Below are 12092 nucleotides of genomic sequence, written 5' to 3'. Positions count from 1 at the left end.
TGTAAGATATTACGAGTATACTTTTGAACGTAAATAGGATACTTTTGAACTGCCATTTATCTATAATTAATATTAGTAGACATTTATTGAAATCTTCTATTACATAACATTAAGATATTACGAGTATACTTTTGAATGTAAATAGGATTCTTTTGAACTTCCATTTATTTATAATTAGTATTAGTAGACATTCATTGAAAACTTCTATTACATAACTGTAAAATATTACCAGTATACTTTTGAATGTAAATAGGATACTTTTGAACTTCCATTTATTTATAATTAATATTAGTAGACATTCATTGAAAACTTCTATTACACAACTGTAAGATATTACGAGTATACTTTTGAATGTAAATAGGATACTTTTGAACTTCTATTTATTTATAATTAATATTGGTAGACATTTATTGAAATCTTTTAATACATAACATTACGATATTACGAGTATACTTCTGAACGTAAATAAGATACTTTTGAACTTCCATTTATTTCTAATTAATATTAGTAGACATTTATTGAAATCTTCTATTAAACAACTGTAAGATATTACGAGTATACTTTTGAATGTAAATAGGATACTTTTGAACTTCCATTTATTTATAATTAATATTGGTAGACATTTATTGAAATCTTCTAATACATAACATTACGATATTACGAGTATACTTTTGAACGTAAATAGGATACTTTTGAACTTCCATTTATTTATAATTAATATTAGAAGACATTTATTGAAATCTTCTATTACACAACTGTAAGATATTACGAGTATACTTTTGAACGTAAATAGGATACTTTTGAACTTCCATTTATTTATAATTAATATTAGTAGACATTTATTGAAATCTTCTATTACATAACATTAAGATATTACGAGTATACTTTTGAATGTAATTGGATTCTTTTGAACTTCCATTTATTTATAATTAGTATTAGTAGACATTCATTGAAAACTTCTATTACATAACTGTAAGATATTACGAGTATACTTTTGAATGTAAATAGGATACTTTTGAACTTCCATTTATTTATAATTAATATTGGTAGACATTTATTGAAATCTTCTAATACATAACATTACGATATTACGAGTATACTTTTGAACGTAAATAGGATACTTTTGAACTTCCATTTATTTATAATTAATATTAGAAGACATTTATTGAAATCATCTATTACACAACTGTAAGATATTACGAGTATACTTTTGAACGTAAATAGGATACTTTTGAACTTCCATTTATTTATAATTAATATTAGTAGACATTTATTGAAATCTTCTATTACATAACTGTAAGATATTACCAGTATACTTTTGAATGCAAATAGGATACTTTTGAACTTCCATTTATTTCTAATTAATATTAGTAGACATTTATTGAAATCTTCTATTACCTAACTGTAAGATATTACCAGTATACTTTTGAATGTAAAGGATACTTTTGAACTTCCATTTATTTATAATTAATATTAGTAGACATTTATTGAAATCTTCTATTATATAACTGTAAGATATTACGAGTATACTTTTGAATGTAAATAGGATACTTTTGAACTTCCATTCATTTCTAATTAATATTAGTAGACATTTATTGAAATCTTCTATTACCTAACTGTAAGATATTACCAGTATACTTTTGAATGTAAATAGGATACTTTTGAACTTCCATTTATTTATAATTAATATTAGTAGACATTTATTGAGGGCACTTTTGAACATCATGTTTTATAAATTATTGAACTATTCGTGAAGTAGACGGGGAAACAAAACACCTAAAATGTATCATTTGAGAAAATCATTTATTCAAGTTAATATTAAACACACATTTGCAAAACAAAACAATAATATCAGGTTGCATGTATGCAAGGTTCAGGAGGGTCAGGATCTGACAAATTTCCACCAATCCGGTCTTCATTACAACTCCTTAGTTAATTGGTGTACTGCATTTATCCTGTGAATAAAAAGAAATGTATAATGAACCTTAATTTAAACCGTACAGAAATATACTACAACATTTTATTTTGTGCCAGCTTTCTTGAGAAGTAAATATATAATATAAAACATGCAATATATATGCTCCTAATGCAGATATCAGAATAACTTGTTGACATACGGTTACTGCATATCTACTACTTAAATATTAAGATTAGTTATCAAGGTACAATTGGAACAAGAATTTATTCATACAAAAAAGTTATAAGTTAAAGTGAATTAATGATGCACAGATTGACACCAACAACTAGTTAGATCTTATATAAGTGCCTTAAATTATCTGTGATTTCATCTGGATATTAGAAATATAATTTTCAGTGTTCTGGGTTGTATGTGGCGATTTTGTTTTGAGATATTAGCACCAGAAGAATTCATTATAATGCAAATTTTCCTGATTAAATATGCACAGATTTGTAACAAAACCTTTCGTTTGTCCCATACTATCCGATTGCCGAGTTTTGTCTGAATATGATCACTGGTCCTAGATTTATATTTATATTTATTTCACCAGTATACAAACAAAATATTTACATGTTCATGTACGGGACAAAATTGTATAATACTGGTGGGGACCAAGGAAATAGCCCATTTGGACTAGTCTAGTCCATGGCGCTTAATATTAAATAAAAAAATTAAGTCGTCATAAAAGTCACAGTAAACAAACAAAAGTAATGAATTAAATAAATGAGATCAACCAGTAAATAGTATAATCAATCATCACAATGAATGAATGATATTAAAATTATTTAATAAGAGTATTCAAATTTGCATACTTTTAAAATGAATATGCTCTATGTACATAGATAAATATCACTCACTGAGAAGCATTTTCTTCAGCTCTTGTTTGAAAATGCTTCTACTGCCCATGCTTTTTAGGGTTGGGGGGGGGGGGCAGAGTTCAGATGTTTAATAGTGGTGTATTGAAAATTATGTTGTGTAATGGTTAAACACATGTAAGGAACAGTGAAGTTACCAGTAGACCAGATGTGGTTGGATAGGGATGATAAATGTGCTGGGGGAAATAATCGCTGACACCATGGACAAATCGATTTGTTTTGAGGTCAAAATTTGTAATTGTAATTTGTAATTTATTCATTTAAAACAGTACATCCATAAATGGTTTTTCATGCACAGCATATAGATATAAAATTTTACATAAAATTGAACAATCCACTGCAAAATTGACGAGAACACAATAAAGAAATGCATAAATAGGGTATAAAATAAAATGAATACGAAATAATATGATAAAATTACAATTAAAAACAAGTCATTGAAAATTGCACAGTCCCCGTAAAATTTTTCAAAGTTCTCTTTGTGCTCGTCATATTAAAGCAGAGGAGTTGTCGCGAGCGTGTCCTTGAAACTTGAGTTCCAAGTGGCGTACACAACAGATTGTTTATTTACATCAAAACATGGACATGTATCCTAATATGTATAATCTATGTACCAAGTTTGAATGACAACTGACAAAGCATGTCCAAAATACAACATTTTCAGAAAACAAGATGGCTGCCAGTCGGCCATTTTGAATCGAATCACAAAACCACGGCATGTGCATATGCCCCACATAAGGTACTAGGCACATGCAAAGAATGAACGGGATCAGTCCACAGGATTCTGAAATATGACTCTGGACAGAGGGACACACGGACGGACACACGGACGGACAGACTCAGGAACTCACGGACGGCCAGGGACATGTATCCTAACATGTATGATCTATGTACTAAATTTGAATGAAAACTGACAAAGCATGTTTAAAATACAACATTTTCAAAAAACAAGAAGACTGCCAGTCGGCCATCTTTGATCCAATTGTGAAATAAATCGTCATGGACATGTATCCTAACATGTATAATCTATGTACCAAGTTTGAATGAAAACTGACAAAGCATGTCCAAAATACAACATTTTCAAAAAACAAGATGGCTGCCAGTCGGCCATTTTGAACCGAATCGCTAAACCATTGGGCACATACAAAGAATGAACGGAATCGATCCATGGGATTCTGAGATATGACTCTGGACGGACGCACGGACGGAGACCGAATTATGAGTCCCCGTTTTCGGACTTCGTCCGAACGGGGACTAAAAACATAGCAGTCCGAAAAAACGATAAAATGCATAAATGGGGTAAAATATGAATTTACAACAAAGTGGTAAGATAAAATTATACAATACTGTTAGCAGCTGTAGTAATACATTTGTAAGTGAGAAAACTAAACCCCTTTTCAGATAGAAGTTTTTAACAAGCAGCCTCTCGGTTGAGATAGCTCCGCTGTTAGCAATGCACATTTCAATTAAAGAACAGAAGATATGATTAGAAAATGAACAATATGCATAGTATCAATGCAATGGGACTTGTTTTCAACAAGAATTCAAAAATATCATTTTTCACCATATATGATTGTGGTTTTTAACAAGAAGTCGAAAATATCACTTTTACTAAAAATGAGAAAAATATTCATCAAAATTAGAGAATTGAAGTGTCATCATGAAATGAACAAATTTGAGAGTGGTCCACATGTAGTACCTATATATGTAATATCAAAGCAATTAGACTTGTGGTTTTTAACAAGAAGCCGAAAATGACAAAAATATTCACCAAAATTAAAAAATTGAAGATATCAATACAAAATGAACAAATCTGAGAGAGATCTACCCAAGGTACATATACACCAAGTATCAAAGCATTCAGGCTTGTAGTTTTCAAGAAGAAGTCGAAAAAGTAAAACATTGACAAGGACGACGGCCGGACGAAGACGGACAATCACTCATATGATAAGCTCCGCTCGACAAAGTCGACAGCGTTGCTAAAAATCATCCCCCTTTTCATACAGACTGCTCAAAATTTAAATCCCTTCTGACCGCATATGTATGTGTTGCATCCGGTTAGTTATACATGTACAGTTTCCAAATAGATAAAATGCTATTTACAGGTAATGGTGATTTTGTGTTAAGTTCAATAAATCACTTTGTTCAAATGTCTTAATATGTAAATAAAACAAGAAAACCATCAGAGATGGTTGATTCCCAAGCTGTTCATGGAAAATTGGAATCCTTCACTAGCAGTTACAGCTTTGGGTACCTTACATTGCTATTACAGTGACTATAAGGCAGTGTATGCTATTTTTAAATCTGGTTGATTACACTGAACAAATCTGTATGTAGTTGCTAGAAATTTTTGAACTCTTTATTCTTGCAATTTAAGTTAAACACTGAAAAACTTTAGTGTGAATAGAGAGAATTTGTAAATTGAGAGCAACAGTTTTAAAAATAAGCGCGACAGTCAATACAGTTTGGAAAAAGTCAGCATAGAAATGCCAGACACAATTTGGTCTATAAGCATTAATATATGCAAACGTATGCAAATTAGCACACACACAATATGTTGTCAGAACCAGAATCATAAGTACACTAACCATACCAAGTTTGGAGAAGATCAACATAGAAACACCAGATATGACTTTGTCCATGAACATTAATATATGCAAATAATATTCAGATATGCAAATTAGCACACACACTATATATGGTCACCACCGGATCAATAATTACATTAATCATGCTAAGTGTGAAGAATATCAGCCATGCCAGAGATATGACTTCATCCATAAGCATTACAATTTACAAATATGCAAATTAGCACAAACACTATATGTTGTCAGCACCGGACCCATAAGTACACTAATCATACCCAGTTTGGAGAAGATTGGCATAGAAATGGCAGAGATATGACTGTTCGTACACTTGTAACCAATATGCTGGACCAAACATTGTGAAAAGGGATTGTCAATGGAGTTCCAACCAATCATGCAGATAAATCAGTAACGGAAACACAGACGTGCAGATTTGCCAATTAGAACCTTCGATAAAAGCGATCAGGTCGATCATGAAATGTACACGATTGTTTAGACAAAACTCAATCAGATCAAAGGCCGCGCCGCGCCTTTGGAGTTTAGATGCATGTTTCGCAGGCAGTTGAGAGATACCACTTTTATGACAGGCATGGAGATGCGCAACATGTGAGAATTGTTTAACTTAAATACAACATTTTCTGTTTTGTATACTATGCTGTTGTAAATATGTGTTACATAATAGTGTACAGTAGTGTACGCCCGTGTTTCCTTTGCTGTATTGTTTCTAAATTTCTCTAAAAAATGTTTTTTAAGTTTACTCAAAAACAGTACTTCAAAATAGTATAAATTATAAAAATATGATCATACAAAATCTTGAATAAAAGAATAAAGTGTGTATAGTTTGTGTTTTTTCTTAAATTAAATTTATTATATAAAATGTTACAAACAGGTTCTCATTCTTTTTAAAACAGAATAAAATAATAAATTCATAGTAAACATATTTTTCTTTAGATCTTGACCAAATGCAGACAGAAAATGTTACATCAACAACACAAAACATATGGTAATGTTCAGTATATACTTTCAGTCTTCTCCACAATCTAAAATAGCTGGTGGGCGGCCTAATTAGCATAAATTTGCATATTAATTTGCATATCATTTATATACAGCATTCTAGCATTTATGTCATGAACTGCAATACACACTAAGTTATTTACTATTCTCTTTTTAATTTAATTGAAACATGTTACAATTTTTTAAAATACAAACAGATTGGTCACTATTAATATTTACGAAATGCAAACAGTTTGAAATCGGTGATTTATACATTCGCAAATTATTCTGCGTTCATGAAATGCAATTCGAGTAACCAAGAGCAAGTACAAAACATTAATGTAGAAAATATACAAGCTGATTTGTCCCCAACGCCCAAACGAACGATTTGTCAAAATAAAACTCATAAAAATTTTGTATTTGTGGCATCAGTACTCACCCGTGCCGACAGGCGGCATTTACGCATGTACGGTCACGATACGTTGCGTTTTCACACGTTGTTTTTCGAATTCAAGAAAAAATGCTAGCAATCGGCAAAATAAAAGAATCTGCTATGTTCTCGAAAGATTAGGTATAAAAAATGGATAAATTGAAAAATGTACGTGGAAAAAATAACTAAAATATTATTCAATTACAAATACTCGCGGTAAACTAATCCGGCAGCCATGTTTGATGTTTATTAGCGCTTTCTGAATTCAGTACATGAACACCCAGAATGCGTTGTTCCCCTATGCAACTTAGATACTAAATCGTTACAGCGCCAACAACGGTGGGTGGCCAACGGTCGTTGAATGCGGTAGGCCAAAAGGTCACCAGTTTGCCTTCTCCATGCTGTTTTCATGATGAAAATCGAGCGAACGTTGTAAATACGGCTAGAATTTTAATTTTTGTTCGAGTTTACACGCAATCTGCTAATATATTTGTTTATTTTCTGTGCATATACATTTCGTTCGTATTTACTTCTTTCTTTCGTGATCGGAAGACGATTATTAAAAATACAGCTGTAAATTGAAACCACTGTAGTTGCGTATCGTGAGCAATAAGTGGCAACAATGTCGGGCGACAATGAATTCAGGTGATTGACACATTGCCATGAATACACTCGATAACTGCTTGCAGACTTCCAGTGGACATTGTTTATGTTTGTACTCATGGAACAATAGCAAAATAAAGGGTTGGGCAACTACTCTTTTGTTTAGACTTGGGAAGAACAATGCAAGCTTTTTACAAATAATTTCAGCTGGATGTACGTTGGTGGGCGGGTGTTGAGAGTTACCAGGCGGCCGTACAACTTGATGGAGAACTTGTGGAGAACACTGACTTTTATGGGGTACAAATTAAATAATTTTGAATAAGGTCACAGTGACCTTTAAATTATGATAAGACTTGTTTGTAACTCAAACATACTTGCCCTCCTTTGGGTAGAGGTATTACAGTGTATTAATTTATCTCGACAAGTTAATAATGCGTATCATTGTACATTCGATCAATTGGAGACACATGGAATGACTTGATGGGGCTTGCGTTGCCAGTCTGCTTCTAATTTTCGTGTTCAGAGCTGTACGACGCACAGGCATATTTTAAAAAAATCAGATTTCTCAAAACACATTACCAAAATTACAAAAACACTGGAGACAGCACCATGCAGATTGTCTATCAGGACACGGATGTTTTTTACCTCCATGATCAGGATAAGTGGCGACCGACTAAACTGCGACGAGCTGTTTGTCGGGCATATTTTAGAAGCAACATGAACAATTTATATGCTAGCTATGATTGCTGATTACATTGTATCTCCCAATTCATAGCACCCGGACTGCAGCTCACACCATCACATCACTGCACTAGTAAACGAGCACTCTGTCTTTGGCACTGGAACCATCGTCAGCGACAACTGTCCACGAAGCGATTACAATCATGAAACACCTACCTCCCATTATTTAGTATTTGTACATATTTGTTAACAAATTGAATGCAATAACTACCCACCTTTTAGTCACAGTGATGTAAAATAGCAATCTATGTGGAAGATTCGCGGGACGGTTCATCAGCAACAGAACGGCCATTGATTTCCGGTAGACAAATTTAAAGTTTTCCCATGATGCCATTTTCATACTCCTCAGGCTGGTAGTCAATTATCGACTGGTTTTTTCGCACGTTTGAAGAAGTAGAACGGGGTTTCCGACGAAAAAGAGTTATTAATAATAAATAGAGTCTCGCAAAAATAAGGAAACGTCAACAGTATCTGTTGATAATATAAAGTTAAACAACTTTATGCTAAAATATGAATGTAAGAGTCATAAATTAGTGAGTAATTAAGATATAAAAAATATACAGGGGAGACTTTTGAACGTATGGGTCCTTTGAACTCCTAATAGTCGTGCCTAGTAACCTGCTAAATAACGAGATAATTCCGACGTCAAATTCTATTTTGTCCAGCAACAGTGTACAAACGTGCGCCCGTGTCGGTGACGATCATGGTGACCAGCTACACCAGAACGGACATATTTCGCATCTAACTCAACCCCATGCAACAAAAATTGATACTATGTGTTCATTATGGTCCATTCTTCCTCGACGAACAAGTACATAAGTGACAATATAGTCAAAGACGAGAAAACTGCACAAGAAATTTGCCTTATTTACACGTATCGGCAATGCAAGCTGCCATGCGACTTCCCCTTCTGACGTCACAAGGGGAATTTCTGTATGCAAATGAGAAGCTAATGAGGAGCCTCGTTTTAAAATACACAAAAATAAAGTTGCCATAGACTAAGTTTAAAACACATTTTTTCACTTAAAAAAAATAATTCAAATTTAAAAACATAAAAATCTAATAAATAATAATATTTATGTATCAATTGATAATTTTAGGCGTGAAAATAGCAGCCATTTCACAGGCACTTTAAAGTTTAGAAATGTTATTATTTTTGAAAAACACATCACTAGCTATTATATAAATATCTTTGGTGTAGCTGAAAGAACGAGAAGCATAGAGACTAGAGTAAAACTCATGGATAGGAGCTTGTATATCAATTGGATCAGAATCCAGAATCAAATAACTTTGTATTTTGTGATTTGTTTGCATTATATTTTTCTAGGCTCAAAAAACATTTGTTATCCCCCCCCTCCCCATTTCGATTTGTAATTACTTAAGCAATAGGAAGCAGTTGGTATCAATAGAGGGCGCTGATTCTTCTTTAGAAAATATATGTTGTGGCGTGCCCCAGGATTCAATCCTTTTAATCCTATATGTAAATGATATTTGTAATGTTTCTAAGCTGTTAAATTTTATTTTATACGCAGATGATACCAATATCTTCTGTTCAGGTAAAAACTTGAGACAATTATGTGCAACTGTATCTCAAGAGCTTGAACATGCGCAGACATGGTTTGTAGTAAATAAGTTGTCTTATAATTTGTTAAAAACAAATTGCATCATATTTTCTTGCAAAGAGGTAAGAGATGACGTGTCTTTAAAAATCAATAACAGAGAAATTCAGCGTGTTTATTTAACCAAATTTCTTGGGGTGATAATTGATTGTAAACTAGGATGGAAGTAACATGTTAGAATAATACAGACTAAAATCGACAAAAATATTTGTAAACTTTATAAAATGAAATATTTGCTTAATAGTTCTGTTTTATTTACTTTATATCAATCATTAACAACCCCATATATCACATATTTGTGTGAAGTGTGGGGTAACACGTACAAATCAACATTGAAAAGCTTATAATCCCATATATCACATATTGGTGTGAAGTGTGGGGCAACACGTACAAATCAACCTTGAAAAGCTTATAATCCCATATATCACATATTGGTGTGAAGTGTGGGGCAACACGTACAAATCAACATTGAAAAGCTTATAATCCCATATATCACATATTGGTGTGAAGTGTGGGCAACACGTACAAATCAACATTGAAAAGCTTATAATCCCATATATCACATATTGGTGTGAAGTGTCGGGCAAGACGTACAAATCAACATTGAAAAGCTTATAATCCCATATATCACATATTGGTGTGAAGTGTGGGGAACACGTACAAATCAACATTGAAAAGCTTATAATCCCATATATCACATATTGGTGTGAAGTGTGGGGTAACACGTACAAATCAACATTGAAAAGCTTATAATCCCATATATCACATATTGGTGTGAAGTGTGGGGAACACGTACAAATCAACATTGAAAAGCTTATAATCCCATATATCACATATTGGTGTGAAGTGTGGGGAACACGTACAAATCAACATTGAAAAGCTTATAATCCCATATATCACATATTGGTGTGAAGTGTGGGGAACACGTACAAATCAACATTGAAAAGCTTATAATCCCATATATCACATATTGGTGTGAAGTGTGGGGCAACACGTACAAATCAACATTGAAAAGCTTATAATCCCATATATCACATATTGGTGTGAAGTGTGGGCAACACGTACAAATCAACATTGAAAAGCTTATAATCCCATATATCACATATTGGTGTGAAGTGTGAGGTAACACGTACAAATCAACATTGAAAAGCTTATAATCCCATATATCACATATTGGTGTGAAGTGTGGGCAACACGTACAAATCAACATTGAAAAGCTTATAATCCCATATATCACATATTGGTGTGAAGTGTGGGCAACACGTACAAATCAACATTGAAAAGCTTATAATCCCATATATCACATATTGGTGTGAAGTGTGTGGCAACACGTACAAATCAACATTGAAAAGCTTATAATCCCATATATCACATATTGGTGTGAAGTGTGGGGCAACACGTACAAATCAATATTGAAAAGCTTATAATCCTATATATCACATATTGGTGTTAAGTGTGGGCAACACGTACAAATCAACATTGAAAAGCTTATAATCCCATATATCACATATTGGTGTGAAGTGTGGGGTAACACGTACAAATCAACATTGAAAAGCTTATAATCCCATATATCACATATTGGTGTGAAGTGTGGGGCAACACGTACAAATCAACATTGAAAAGCTTATAATCCCATATATCACATATTGGTGTGAAGTGTGGGCAACACGTACAAATCAACATTGAAAAGCTTATAATCCCATATATCACATATTGGTGTGAAGTGTGGGGTAACACGTACAAATCAACATTGAAAAGCTTATAATCCCATATATCACATATTGGTGTGAAGTGTGGGGTAACACGTACAAATCAACATTGAAAAAGCTTATAATCCCATATATCACATATTGGTGTGAAGTGTGGGGTAACACGTACAAATCAATATTGAAAAGCTTATAATCCCATATATCACATATTGGTGTGAAGTGTGGGGTAACACGTACAAATCAACATTGAAAAGCTTATAATCCCATATATCACATATTGGTGTGAAGTGTGGGGCAACACGTACAAATCAACATTGAAAAGCTTATAATCCCATATATCACATATTGGTGTGAAGTGTGGGCAACACGTACAAATCAACATTGAAAAGCTTATAATCCCATATATCACATATTGGTGTGAAGTGTCGGGCAAGACGTACAAATCAACATTGAAAAGCTTATAATCCCATATATCACATATTGGTGTGAAGTGTGGGCAACACGTACAAATCAACATTGAAAAGCTTATAATCCCATATATCACATATTGGTGTGAAGTGTGGGCAACACGTACAAATCA

General features: G+C 32.9%; 1 long non-coding RNA gene across 1 annotated transcript; it reads right to left on the bottom strand.

Moving 5' to 3' along the window:
- Positions 1–1784: 1784 nt before the first annotated feature.
- On the bottom strand, positions 1785–8503 carry LOC146740950 (uncharacterized). The gene is made up of 2 exons (XR_014930025.1): positions 8400–8503; positions 1785–1955 (listed from the first exon to the last, which is right to left on the bottom strand). It is a non-coding gene; the product is annotated as an uncharacterized LOC146740950 (long non-coding RNA).
- Between the last annotated feature and the right edge of the window lie 3589 nt (positions 8504–12092).

The sequence above is a fragment of the Saccoglossus kowalevskii genome, chromosome 7 (genome assembly GCF_978046115.1).
Source record: "Saccoglossus kowalevskii chromosome 7, keSacKowa6.1, whole genome shotgun sequence".
Classification (NCBI taxonomy): Eukaryota; Metazoa; Hemichordata; class Enteropneusta; family Harrimaniidae; genus Saccoglossus; species Saccoglossus kowalevskii.
Note: the sequence above shows the minus strand (reverse complement) of the source record. Positions and strands in the feature narration are given on the sequence as shown.